This window comes from Onychostoma macrolepis, chromosome 02 (genome assembly GCF_012432095.1).
Source record: "Onychostoma macrolepis isolate SWU-2019 chromosome 02, ASM1243209v1, whole genome shotgun sequence".
NCBI classification, from domain to species: Eukaryota; Metazoa; Chordata; class Actinopteri; order Cypriniformes; family Cyprinidae; genus Onychostoma; species Onychostoma macrolepis.
The window spans coordinates 18,929,968-18,943,658 of NC_081156.1; the positions used below are offsets into that span (position 1 = coordinate 18,929,968).

The 13,691-nt window shown below is 34.0% G+C and overlaps 1 protein-coding gene across 2 annotated transcripts in view; it reads left to right on the top strand.

The window, feature by feature from the left end:
- The window catches only part of cdh18a (cadherin 18, type 2a), a 101,287-nt gene that overhangs the window by 16,130 nt on the left and 71,466 nt on the right, over nucleotides 1-13,691 (top strand). Inside the window, exon 1 of one of the 2 annotated variants that reach the window (XM_058798694.1) lies at nucleotides 4,950-5,009. The exons of the other annotated variant lie outside the window; for it this stretch is intronic. The gene's annotated coding sequence lies outside the window, so the exon portion shown is untranslated. Of the gene's footprint in view, nucleotides 1-4,949; nucleotides 5,010-13,691 lie in introns of those variants that run through there. 2 annotated transcript variants of the gene reach the window in all.

Consider the following 13,691-nt stretch of genomic DNA (forward strand, 5'->3'; position numbering starts at 1 on the left):
CTAATGATGGCTAAAACTACTTGGGAAAATATTAAAACTTTTTTTTTTTTTTTTTTTTAAGAAAAACAACAAAAAGCCAGATACAGTAGCTAATGAACAAAGCAAATAAATAAATAAATTATAAGCATTTGCAACTATTTGCAAGTATAATTAGACCTTTTTAGACAAGATGTAGAATAATGTCATTTCTCTCTCAAGAAATATGCTGATGAGGTTTATTAATGGGAGCACAAGGAAGAGGAACACATTGAAACTGATGAAGTGGATTCAGAACAGGAAATTACTAAAAACAAGAGTAAAATGTCAAATTTGCCATCAGAACATGAAGCCAAAGAGAAGAAATGGAGTAGATCATTATGCTTCTTATGAAAGACGGCATGCAAATGTCCTCATTAATCTGAAATGATGCAGTGCTCAGTCCGTTTATAAACCTGAAAAATATATTGTGTATTTTTACGTTGTCAGCCAATGACACAAATCATTTTTCACAGTTTTTGTAGTCATAGGTAGCTCTAGATTTTGATTAAGGTCCACAAAAAGACAGCCAACAGCAAGTAAAAGTTTTGAAACTACCATTTTCAAACATTAAGTTAGTATTATTATTATAAAAATAGATAGTTCCAGTGCTGGGTCCTGATTGGTCAACACAACATATTACTGCACTCACAATACTGCACTAAAAAATTGTAACTAGTGCAGTCAAACAATTAATTGCGATTAATCACATCCAAAATAAAAGTTTTTGTTTACATAATATATGTGTGTGTGTGTGTGTGTGTGTGTGTGTGTGTGTGTGTGTGTGTGTGTATTTATTATGTATATACAAATACACACACATACAATATATATTTTGAAAATATTTACATGTGTGTATATATAAATATTCATATAATTTATATTATATATAAATATATTTAATAATATAAACATAAATTTTTTTCTTAAATATATACATGCATGTATGTGTATTTATATACATAATAAATATACGCAGTACACACACACACATTATGTAAACAAAAACTTTTTAATCAAAATGAATGATATGGACTAAGCAGCCCATTGAAAGAAAATGAAGAATAACCAGACCATTGAATGTAGACCTGGTAGATTTGCTCTCATGCTAGAGGTCTACACATTCATTGACAAGAGCTCACGAGGACAACAGGCTACCATAGCAACGGCAGTATGCAAGCTGCACAGATGATGTGCACTCCTATGCAGCAGACTATCAGAATGCACACTGGTCGATCTGGATGAAAGCATGTTTGGGTCAGGATGCGTGCCAAGGTCCGACAGTCAAGAACCACTGGTCTATGACAGCCTGCGGTAAAGCATTTACCACTGTCACTGATGGATGTGGAGGAGGAATACATTGAAAATGCCAACCTGTTCAGCCCAGGAAAACATTACCATGTAGTTTTGAATACCACATGTGGAATTATGTGCAACCCGATTAAACTGAACCACACAAACCCATCTCTACTCTATCCAACCAGCGCACACGCATGCACAGAACCGCCGATATTCAAAGCAGATAGCAAAGGCCAACAAAGCAATCTGGAGCTGTATTAGTGATAAGACCTTAAAGTGTGAAGTGTACTGAAGTGTGCATTCATCCCCATTTCTTTCTAACTCAAACCTTCACAGTTTTTTATTGATCACCCTGCTGTGGATTTATGGTCATCCAGGCACAGAAATGAAATCTAGGAATGCCTCTGATAGGCCGCTTGTTCAGTAAAATGGCTGTTGTGTAATGGAGAGAGACCACTTCTGCTTACCTGCCCAGGTAATGTGTGGCTCTGATAGATCGATGCACTCAATGTCCATCTAGAACTTCTTTCAGACAACAAAAGGGTCTATAAAACAGGCAGTTGTATAAAACACACTGATGTATCTTATTTTTTTCCACAATTATACATAATAATTATTCATTTATTTATAACAATAAAAAAATAATCCTGGATTTCATTGTGAACAATAATAAATGCAGAGCTTTTGGAGAGCATTCTAGCAGAACTGCAGTTATACCATAAATTCTGGCATCATTTACTCAATCTTCGTTGGTTCAACCATTTTTATCCACACAGTGTAAGTCAATGGGGGGGATGGGGGGGAAATGAGAGCCATCAATCATGCAATTATATTAAAATTATAGCTTTTCCTTCATGGTTCATTCATGCTGTGAGAGACCTGGCTCACCTACCTAAGCAAATTAAAGGCTTTTTAAATTCCAACAGGCCCTCATAGATAATTTAATAGTAAAATTGGGCATCCCTGACCTACAATAATATGCGTGAATACAGTAGTCTTAAGCAGTAATCGACTCATGGCAGGCATCATTTACATTTAACTGCTCAATTTTTATCAGTTATGCTCAGAGTTCATCAATGAATGAATGCAATGCTGTGGGACCTACAACACACAGTTACTAGGAAACTGAAACAAACCCATCTCACTACCAGTGGTGTATAAAGTACCTGAAAGCCATACTTAAGTAAAAGTACAGATATCTTACCAGAAAATGACTATGGTAGAAGCTGAAGTCACCGTTTAGAATATTACTTGAGTAAAAGTCTTAAAGTATGTGATATTTATTGTACTTAAGTACGAAAAGTATTTTTTTTAAATCTTAAATGTACTTAAGTATTGAAAGTAAAAGTACAAGTAAATGCAAAATGGAAAAGAAGCAAATAAATATAGGCTATGTATAAAATGTTCATACACAGCTTGAGTAGCAAGATTGTGTTCAGTCTTAACTCTTTTTTCCATTTTGTATTTTTGGGTAAGAATAAGAAGCACTTCATCCGGTACTTGGTGTCTTTCATTCCAACATAAGAAAACATTTCTGGAATCTGCATCTGAAATAGCATTTAGATGTATTTACGCAGTTAAATGTATCTCAGAGGGGACTTGGATGCATTTAAACTGCAATTACAGATGCATAAATAGGCCTGTTTTGTTTTTAACAGAAAACGTTGAATACTGATATTTGCAATAATTTAACACATAAAAAAAAATAGTTGAAATGTGAAATTAAAACCGCCAGTAGGTGGCAGCAAGTGACTGTTAATGAGTGAGTCATTGAGATTCAACCGATTCATTCAAAGGGCTGATTCATTCAGGAACAAAGCATTTGTGTTAATGAGTGAATCACTGAATCATTTTTATCAACCGATTCCTCCAAAAAGCTGATTCATTCAATGAGTAAACCGGTCCATTGCTCAGAGATGCAAAACAGTGCTGTGATCTTTGTTTGGAAATATTTTTGTTGGCAAAATTGAGCAAAAACGAGCAATATTATGTCTAAAATGTAAGTCACCTACTGCTTTATTGAACTTACTGAAATATAAAAACTCAAGTAAAGAATCTAAATAATAACAAAACTGATTTGTCTGCGATTATGAATGCGATTCGGCTGTGATTATGAATGCGATATTTCCTAGCTTGTAAGTGAACTACGGCTCTGTGTAGTAAAGGTGATGGTGATTTACTACTAATCACGCAACCGGCTTTACTGACTAGATGCGCATGATAATCAAATTCAATTAATTACACAGCCCTAGCTGAAATAGTGACATAGTGAAACAAATACTCTAGGCTGTTTCAGTCTATCATCTATCTAGCTTTTTGAAACATCAACACTAATGGAGATGATGGGAGGGAGATCATTTCAAGTACTGAAACACCACTGTTAATTGTTTTCTAGCTTGGCAAGTTGCCTTTGGTCAAACTGACTGACTTATCACCTCCATGAGCTTCTCTCATATGATTTTCAAATGGTGCTACACTGTAAAAAATTATTTTAACAGTAAAAAAAAACTGAAAAATGCAACAGTAAAAACATGTTAAATGGTTAATGGTAAGTTCCTGTAAAATTTACAGGGAAAAACTGTAAAATGACATTCCCAGAATTCCCTGTGTTGCATTTCAAATTTTGTTTGAATTTGATGGTTTTTCTTTGAAATAACTATATTTATATTTATTTTTTTCTTATCAGTTATGTTTATTAGGGTTGTATGTTACATCTAATGTTGTTAAATTAATGTTTATTGCATATTTCAGTTTAATGAGTCTCACCATGATGGTGTTTAGTGTTTGTGTGAATGACACTGTGCACCTTCTATATATGTTGTTATTTAAAAGCTGCTTGTGAGGGGCTTTGGTTCATCATGTGACTCTCTCATCATCACCTGCATTTGTTGGTTATCAGTGTATTTCAAAGGTACAAAACAGATTTCAGTACTTCAATAGGTTGGTATATTAACATTATATCAGATAATGAAATTACGGTATTTAACTGTAAATTTAAGTTAAAACCGTAAAACCTAAAATGTTGTTACCATATTTTTTACGGTAGAATTCCAGCAACCACAGCTGCCGTTTTTTTACCGTAAATTGTACGGAATTTTTATACAGTATATATGTATATATATAAGCAAACATCAATTCATTTATCTGACAGACCAAGCGTGCATATGTAAAAGGAAATAATCTCCCAGGTAGTAGTGATGAATAACATAATTAGATTTTGCTGTGCTGTTCTTTAGTGTAGATTCAAAAGTGAACGAACGATGATATACTGGTATAATATTTGACCGCAAGCCATTTTGAAATGCTTAAAGGTCCCATGACATGCTGCTTTTTGGATGCTTTTATATAGGCCTAAGTGGTCCCTAATACTGTATCTGAAGTCTGTTTCCCGAAATTCAGCCTTGGTGCAGAATTTCAGCCACTATGAGCCAGTCCCACAATGAGCTTTCCTTAGGACGTGCCATTCCTGTGTCTGTAGCTTTAAGGACGAGAGAGGCAGGGCAAGGTGGAGGGTGGGTGTGTGGCCTTAACCAGCTTGTGCTACCATGCGCTAATGTTGACAGTGGATGTATCGCAATGGCTCATAGACACGCAGTCATTCAAGCTTTTCAGTTTGACCCAGAATCTGATATGGATGGAGAAGCACCGGATGAAGAAGTTGCAACTCAGCAGCTACAGCAGGACGTCTCCGAATGGTTAGTTTAAAATATTGTGTCTCGATATGGTACTTTAGTTGGTTTGTTTATGTATGCTGTTACAGTTATTATCATGTGCTAGCCATAGGCTCGGATGAAGGAACTAAAAAAATACTTTGGTGTTCATTTGTACATCCAAACACTGAGCAACTATCATGCTTCGCTCGTTTGCAAGCCATGATGTCTCTCGAGGAAAAAAAATATTGTGCTCGCCTCGCACAGTAATAGCTCATTTTCTCATGGGCGGGCAAAGCAGAGAAAGGGGAGGTAACCTTTCCCCGTATGACGACATAAAGGGAAGATTCCAGATTGGGCCATCTGAGCTTTCATTTTCTCAAAGGCGAAGCAGGATACCCAGGGCTCGGTTTACACCTATCGCCATTTCTAGCCACTGGGGGACCATAGGCAGGCTAGGGGAACTCATATTAATGTTTAAAAACCTCATGAAGTGAAATTTTCATGCCATGGGACCTTTAAATGAATGTTCATGTTGCCCTTTGAAAATAAAAAATACCGTCAGTTTACAATTTATGAAAGCATAGAGGAGTTTAGATGTAAAATGTTCTTGAGAAATAAGGGCTTGATTTGTTACAGAATCCCAAATCACATCAACACAATAGTCACATACTGCCAGTGCTGGGAATTGAAACATTATGCCCATGATCACTTTTGCAAAATAATAAAAAAGGAAGACAAAAGTGTTCCCATGGTTCTCATTAAATTATTTGTAGACAGAGATTGGACTCTAGGGAGAAATCAATGTGTTTAATAAATACCCACTTTAAGACTAAGCTCAACTCCCAGCAGATCAGACTAACCACACAGAGTTAATTGGCTTGTGGATGGAAGGTTGATCCATTGACTCCCATCACTCCCTGCTGACTGCAATCAGTTAATCACTAACCACTGTCATCAACAAAAGTAAAAACTGTATGACATCACTGAATAATGTATACGTTTTAGATGAGATCGCACTATTATTCTTTACTTTTAGTTGTTCATACTTCCTGGTTATGTGTGTAAGATACCTAACAAGAATAGAAATAGAAAATGAGAATGGTGTATAATTTAATCCTCTGTGGTGCACATTATAAAATACAAAATTAGCTTAAAAAATAAGTAAACAAAAATTCTACTTAAAATGTAACACAATGACAGGGAATTCTGTGAATGTCAATTTATAGTCTTTCATTGTAAATTATGAGATGACTTCTTTTTTAATTCCAACTGTACATTGCTGTAAAACTACATGAAATTGATCTATTGCAGTTTTTCACTTACTTTTAACCTATTTTACAGTCTTTTACTTTTAAAATTACTGTAAAAAATGTTTTTACAAAAATATTTTTTACAGTTTAGATCTATGTTCTAAATATTTTTGACTCCGTTTAATTTTGATAGTTTGATTAATTTTGATTAACTAATTTTGATTAATTTAGTTTGTTGCCCCAACAACATTGTACCATGTGTAAAAATTAAACAGTTGATTAAATAAATAAATAATTACAGCCAACATTTGATATAAATACTAAAAAAAAATTTGGGTGGACAAAAACCTTGACCAGAGCTAAGGAACCGTGGTGCCTCATTGTAGACCAACTGACAGTGCAGTTCTTTGCTAGTGGGAAGAATCACAGTGCTGTTGTGAGAATCACTAAATTGTATTAGCCATGTGACCTTGGCACAGTATCTGAGTTGGGTCTGATCCAATGGGATACAATAAGTAATGCAGGAGAGCAGAGAGGAGCAGACAGTGTAATGGACCATTTGACCAGAGGCAGATATTTAGCTCTGAGCCTGAAGAGGGCCAAGATGTGACACTGCAGTGCTGATAACATGAGAGCAATTGAAGGTGGAGGAAACCAAAGACAAATTCACCTGTAAAGGGATAGTTCACCCAAAACTGAATACTGAATAAATCATTTACTCACCCTCAGGTTGTTTTAAAACTGCATGGCTTACTATCTTTTGTGGAACATAAAGATATTTGGAAGAACGTTAGAGTTCTTTCCATACAATGGAATTCAATGAGGTCTAATGTTGAAATATCTTCTTTTGTGAATGTACTGTAATTTGTGACGAATAATCTGATATGTTAGTGTGAACACATTAAATATAAAAAGGCAAACCAGCACTGTTTGTTCCATAACATGAAATCTAGTGCGACTTCATGTCTCTCTTCCATTTTCTTTGAAGCAGGAAACATGACAAACCTGAACAAAGCCCATTTTAGCAATGAGGTGAGCACCGTGGCATGAAAAAAATGACACAGAAGTGGTTATGAAAATGTCACGTTATGCAAGGGTTGAAAAGAGCTTCTTGTAATAAGAGATCCGGATAAACCTTTAGCACTGAAGATGATGAAATCGATCTAAATATAAATTAAGTAAAGGTCAACAGTGTGTTCATGGACCTTGTTCTCACCTGACTTCAGTTGCACATGTAAGTAGGTTATTTTGCATGTGATTAGAGCAGCTGAATGCTGTTGCCTCTTTATGTTTTTTTTTTTTTTTTTTTTTTAAATTGTGTGACTTGGTTATACATGGGAGGAATTTGGGTATTCCATACTGCTGCAAATTCAGTGAATGGTAAATTTGTTCAGTCAAGCATTTTGATGGAATTATGAAAAAAATGCCACTGAATTTCATATCATACAATTAGAGCTATTCATGTATAATGTCAGTCTCTCTCTCTCTCTCTCTCTACACCCACACGCATACATGGATTACTTACAAATTGTAATCTGTTACCGATTCCAAATTACATGACAAAAATTGTAGTCAGTAACGTAATCCATTACATTACACATTTTAGGTAATATAATCAGATTACTTTTAAATTACATTTAGATTACTTTTGACCTAACTCGTTTATCACATTGATTTAAACAAGATAATCTTGTACCATAATGATGTAAAAATACAAAGACTGAGAAAATGTATTCCTTTCATTGTAATTAACAACATGAAGTGCATTAAACATTATATTACATCAAGGTTTCCCAAACTGGGGTTCGTAAAGGAACTTCAGGGGGTTTGTGAGTTTAATGAAAGGCAAAAATGTAATTAATTCATAAAAATGTAAAATAAAAAAAATCATTTTAAAATAACAATCAAAAGAATTCACTTACTAAAAAATAAGAAATATTTTATGTTTACCTGCATGCCATATGACCATTAACCAATGTCAGAGAACTGTGAACATGCAAATGTGATACTTAATTATTAAAATATTTATTTTAAAATCTCAGGGGTACTTAAAGGGGCCATTGAGTATGATTTCACTTTTTTTACTTTAGTTACTGTGCAATGTTGCTGTTTGAGCACAAACAACATCTGCAAAGTTACGATGCTCAAAGTTCAATGCAAAGGGAGATATTGTCTTTTACAGAATTGCTGATTGACCACCCCTTTAAAGTAAATATATTAGGTGAAAGTTGACAAAGTTAGGTTCAGATGACAAAAAGTTTGAGAATGTCTGCAAATAAGAAAAAACGAGAATTTGTGCATTTTAATGAGTTTGAAAGACAAACGTCTTTCAATAATACACAATAATACATGGTTAAATAACCTACTGAGTGATAATTCAAATAAAAATGAATGTGTTCATCAGTAGTTGATGCAATGTTGAAACACTTCTTAAACCTGAAATGATTTTTGTAAATCCATTGGTCAAATCCTCTGTTGCCACCTGACCAGTCGCATATTTACGGGTGGGATTTTCATCTGTGGCCCACCCAATGAGAAGTTTGTAATTTTCCAAATGGATGTAATTTATTAAACGATACTAATAAACGTCTTATTTCACTGTAACTTTATTTATTAAAAATATTATTCATTGTCAATTACAGTTCTACTATAGGTGCATATCATAATATGCTTGTCAAAATGATGATTCGTCCGTTTCTGTTAGTCCCACCCACAATGTTATGTTTAAAACCCTCATCCGTCCCTCGGGTCAAAACGACCCGAAACTGATTTTCAAAGATTTTTTAAAAATCATGCGTTGATCGTTATGATCCGAGACTTCAGGACTTTTGTCGCACTTGCCCCGGGAACACAAAAAAAAAAATTGGAGTGGATTCGAAGATGTTAAGTGGGTGTAAAAAAAAAAGTGACAAAAGAGTCCAATGGACACCAATGGATCCTCTGCAGTGAATGGGTGGCGTCAGAATGAGAGTCCAAACAGCTGAGCAAAACATCACAATAATCCACAAGTAATCCGCAAAACTCCCGTCGATCATTTATTGTCTTGAAAAAATAAATACTGTAGCAGTGTGTCACAAGACATTAAATGATTGCCTGGAGTCTTGTAGATTATTGTGATGCTTTTATCAGTTGGTTAATTCTGATGGCACCCATTCCCTGCAGAGGATACATTGGTGAGCAAGTAATGCAATGCCAAATTTCTAAATCTGTTATGATGAAGAAACAAACTGATCTACATCTTGGACAGACGGAGGGTGACTAAATTTTCAGCAAATGCTTTTTTTTTTTTTTTTCAAAGTATTACCCAAAAATAAAAATTCTGTCATCACTTATTCATCCTCATGCTTTTACAAATCTGTATAACAACACTGTACTCCATTGACTGTCATTGTTTCTTTGTTAAAAGAAAAAATTTAGTTTAAAAAAAAGAAACTTTAAAAAAGAACATCCTCTGATCAGTGGCAACTGAAGCAGAAATAAAAATACATTGGATTGAAATTTCATCTTCAGAGCTGATTGTATAGTGCTCAGATGTTTCATTGTTTTTTGTGTGACTTATCTAATGCATATAAGGCACATATTGGACTTCCTGTGAGTGTAGGATGTCACATGTTCTTTTCTCTGTTTGTGACTCACTAACTTGTTTTGTGCTCTAGAGAACAAGCATATGGCTTATTGGGGGGGGGGTTGTTGGGAAACGAATCGTCATGCTTCCTCACACATCTCAGAGTGAACATTTACATTTGGAAGCAACTTGAGACATCAGTCATGAATTTGCATGGCCTCTTTTATCCTCAGGCTGCAGAAATGTCTTATTTTAAATATTATTTTGTTTGAAATCACTGATGTTAACATGATAAACACACATGAACAAAGTCACCTGTGCTGCTCATAAATACTGCTGCACATTCATTTCAAATGAAATAGTAGTCATTGTGAATAGCAGTATTATATATAAAGAGACTTTAGAGAAAGAGTAGCTAATATATTTAAAATAGCATCAAATCTCTGCTTTAAAGCTAAGCAAGAAAATTCTGAAAGTAGGCAGAGTGACAAATGTTTAAAAGGATTTTTGCTTTAGCACCAGATTATATAATGGCATTAAAAAGGGTAGATCACATTTATCTTTATTTGTGCACTATAGTGTTTTATGACTGGATCAAATTAAAGTGAAAAATTGTTTCCCATCTGGATTCCTGCTGGATTATTGATCATCTAAACTATCATATTTATTAAATCAATTGATTAAGCATAACTCAAATTGATTCATGATGCTTAATACATGCTTGGTAATTTCCTTCAACTTGAGGCGGTAACACATTTGATAATAAGCACAGTTAGCTCTTGAAAAATCCATATGCCAGTCTGCTGCTTCAGCATGTAAACACTCTCTCTCACACACACACAAATACAAGTGCAAATACAAGTGCCCTCACCTACAGTACAACACCCTCACTTTGTTGGATGTACACTGTTAAAGTGCTATGCTGTCAAGTGAATTTGCTTCTAGCTGATTTAGAGGAATTTTAAGAATATTGTACAGACATTTACTGGGAACATGCGTATGTAGGCCTATATCTCATTATTTTATTTAACGTTCAATGCAGATTTTTGTTATGGCCTTTCTGTAGCACTTTACATAAAAACCAAATTCAATAGCTGAATAAAATATTCACGTTTAAAAGTGTGAAAAACACCCACTAGAGCGGACTTAGTAGCCTTTATTAAGAGCTTAACCGTGTGTTAAGATGCACGTTGCCTGCACTGCTGGACTTCTGTATTTATATGCTTAAGGATTGTGGGTAATCATCCCTGCAAAGCTAATCAAGCCAATCTTTGTTTAGGTGCATCTTGGGCATTGCACAATTGTATCCAGATAAAGGACTTAGAACAAGCTAATTCTGAACTAAACTTTAATTAAGGATAAGACTTAATGAAATTATATCCAAAATGTGTTGAGACACATGACAATGTCCTTAGGTGAGATATCATGGCAGTGGATGCCTGTTAACATGGCAGGGTCAGTTAATGGTTCACTGTTACCGCTCACAGTAAAATCTCATTCAACGTAGCCTAAGGTGATACTGATGCTCATCCACCAAAACAGACCAGACAATTTAATGTCTTTAAATGGATTAAACGGGCATTCTGGCATGTGCATATACTAAACAGCTTTAAAATTCATTAAAGCTTTTGAAGAATTTCCTTAAAAATGATAGCAATCAAATTGCTCTGCACCTAATCACTGCATGGGTCAAAAGACACATTTTCCCCCTCAAAAAATAAATAAATAAAATGTGAAATGTTGCTTTGAAGACAAAAAAAAAAAAAAAACAAGCTATTACCTATCCAGCAAAAACTAAATACTACTCAGTGTTGAGATGATGTTTCTTGCACACCAAGGATATTTTCCTTCCATTCCTTCTTCCATTAGATTAAACAGCCTGATCTGCCCGTGTCCAGGTAAAATACGCAGGACATTGAGTTTAGTTTATAATCTATTTGAAATGTTTATTAAAATGTCTAATTAAATATAAAGTATGCAAACGTTTCATACAAACAAACAAATAAACAGGAGTAACTGCTCAGAATGCTGCTGAATATTGGTAAATTTATAGTGAAGGGCCAGTTTTGAATATCATGTAACCCTCCCCAGACCTCACCAATGATGGGGAGGATATAAAAGAAGGGCAACAACCACAGTGTGTTTCCTTGCAAATACAACAAAATGTATTGGGCACAAAAGATAATTAGAAGTGGCAAAAACACAAAAGAAAAAAAAAACAAATAAGGTTAAACCCACTACCAACCATAGGGTTCCCCAATCATATAAAATGGCAATTCCTCTGGGAAAAAGAATATACACTCAATCACAACACAAAACCAAATATCACTACAAGTGTCAAAACCCAACACTCACTTAACTCAAACCACTACAAATTGCTCCCCCTCACCTTAGCAGAGTTAACCAGGTACAAGAAAATGGGAACCCCAATGTTGTTTGTTGGTTTAAACAAAACAAATAAACAAAACCATACATTAAACCTCACAATAAATTCAAGCCACTTCATCACAATGTAACACTTAAAGTCATATCTTGAGACCCAACATGAAGCCACCAATATTCTCAATAAAAGTAAACCGCAATCATGTATCATCTGTGTTATTGAATAACTCTACTCAATTCTCTGAAACATCCATCAGTGTATCTCCAATAAACACACTCCACAAATTACTTCCACACTGCTCACAAGGTGACTAGTTTTTTTCAGTTATCACACAGCCTTAAAACACGCCACACAGCTTCTCCTGCTTAGCACATGGTACCACGAAGAGGAAGACCAAAAACTTTGATTTCCTCTTTATAGTAACTAGAATCATGGGATTTGTAGTCCAACTCATTTGTAGTTCTAAACAAGCTTAATATAGAGCCACTACCAATATTACCTCCACCCCATTACAATCACATTCATTAATTACATTTTATTATTTTATAATACACTATTTAAAATACATTTTATATAATATTTGTGTAGCATTTAATATATTTAATCATATGTAGTTACTGATTGCTTTCTATGTTGTGATTGACTTAGCAGAAGTTCTTAATGTTCACTACACTGTAAAAAAAAAAAAGAAAAAAAAAAAAAGTTGAGCCAACTTAAAATTTTAAGGCAACCAGCTTCAGCATATTTTTGAGTTTGCTCAACATTTTTTTTTTTTTTTTTTTTACAGTTTATAGTGAAAAATAAATATACTAAAATGTATTTGAAATACATTTATTTCATGCTAAGTACTGTATACTACAAACACATTTACATATTTATGTAGTTAATAAAAATACCTTGCAATTGTACTTTTGGTCTGCTAAAGTCTTAAAGTCTGCTAAATTGGAACAACTAATTTTGTACTTAATGCACTTTTATTGGGCGGAAGTAGTGCTGAAGTCCAACTAAAGATATACTGAGGATATACTGTATATTTGATTGTGCTAAAGTGGAACTAGTGCAAGTATACTTTAGGTAAACTTTAAATATCTTGCATTTAAAGAACGATATTATTCAAAGATCATACAATCCAACATATTTTAGGCTTAATATTAAGAAATGCATTGTGCACAAGTAGTACTCTAAATAATTTTTTTTTTTATATATATCAGTAAGTCTTAAGCGATATGTCAGTAAATAATAGATTTGAACTATACTTAGTATGAAATAAATGTATTAGAAATGTATTACATTTTTTACTAGATTTTTTTTTTTTTTAATGTTTAAGTAATTTATCTTTAATGATGTATTAGCACTTAATGATTTGACTACATGAAATGATGATCGTCTAAATTAATTGCAGGCCATTATAATATGTACCAATTGTCATTGGTTCTGCTTTGGTATATTAACTGTCCCTCTAATTTGAGGCTGAAAATGACAGCGAGACTATTCATAATTTATAAGACCAATTACCAAAGACATTA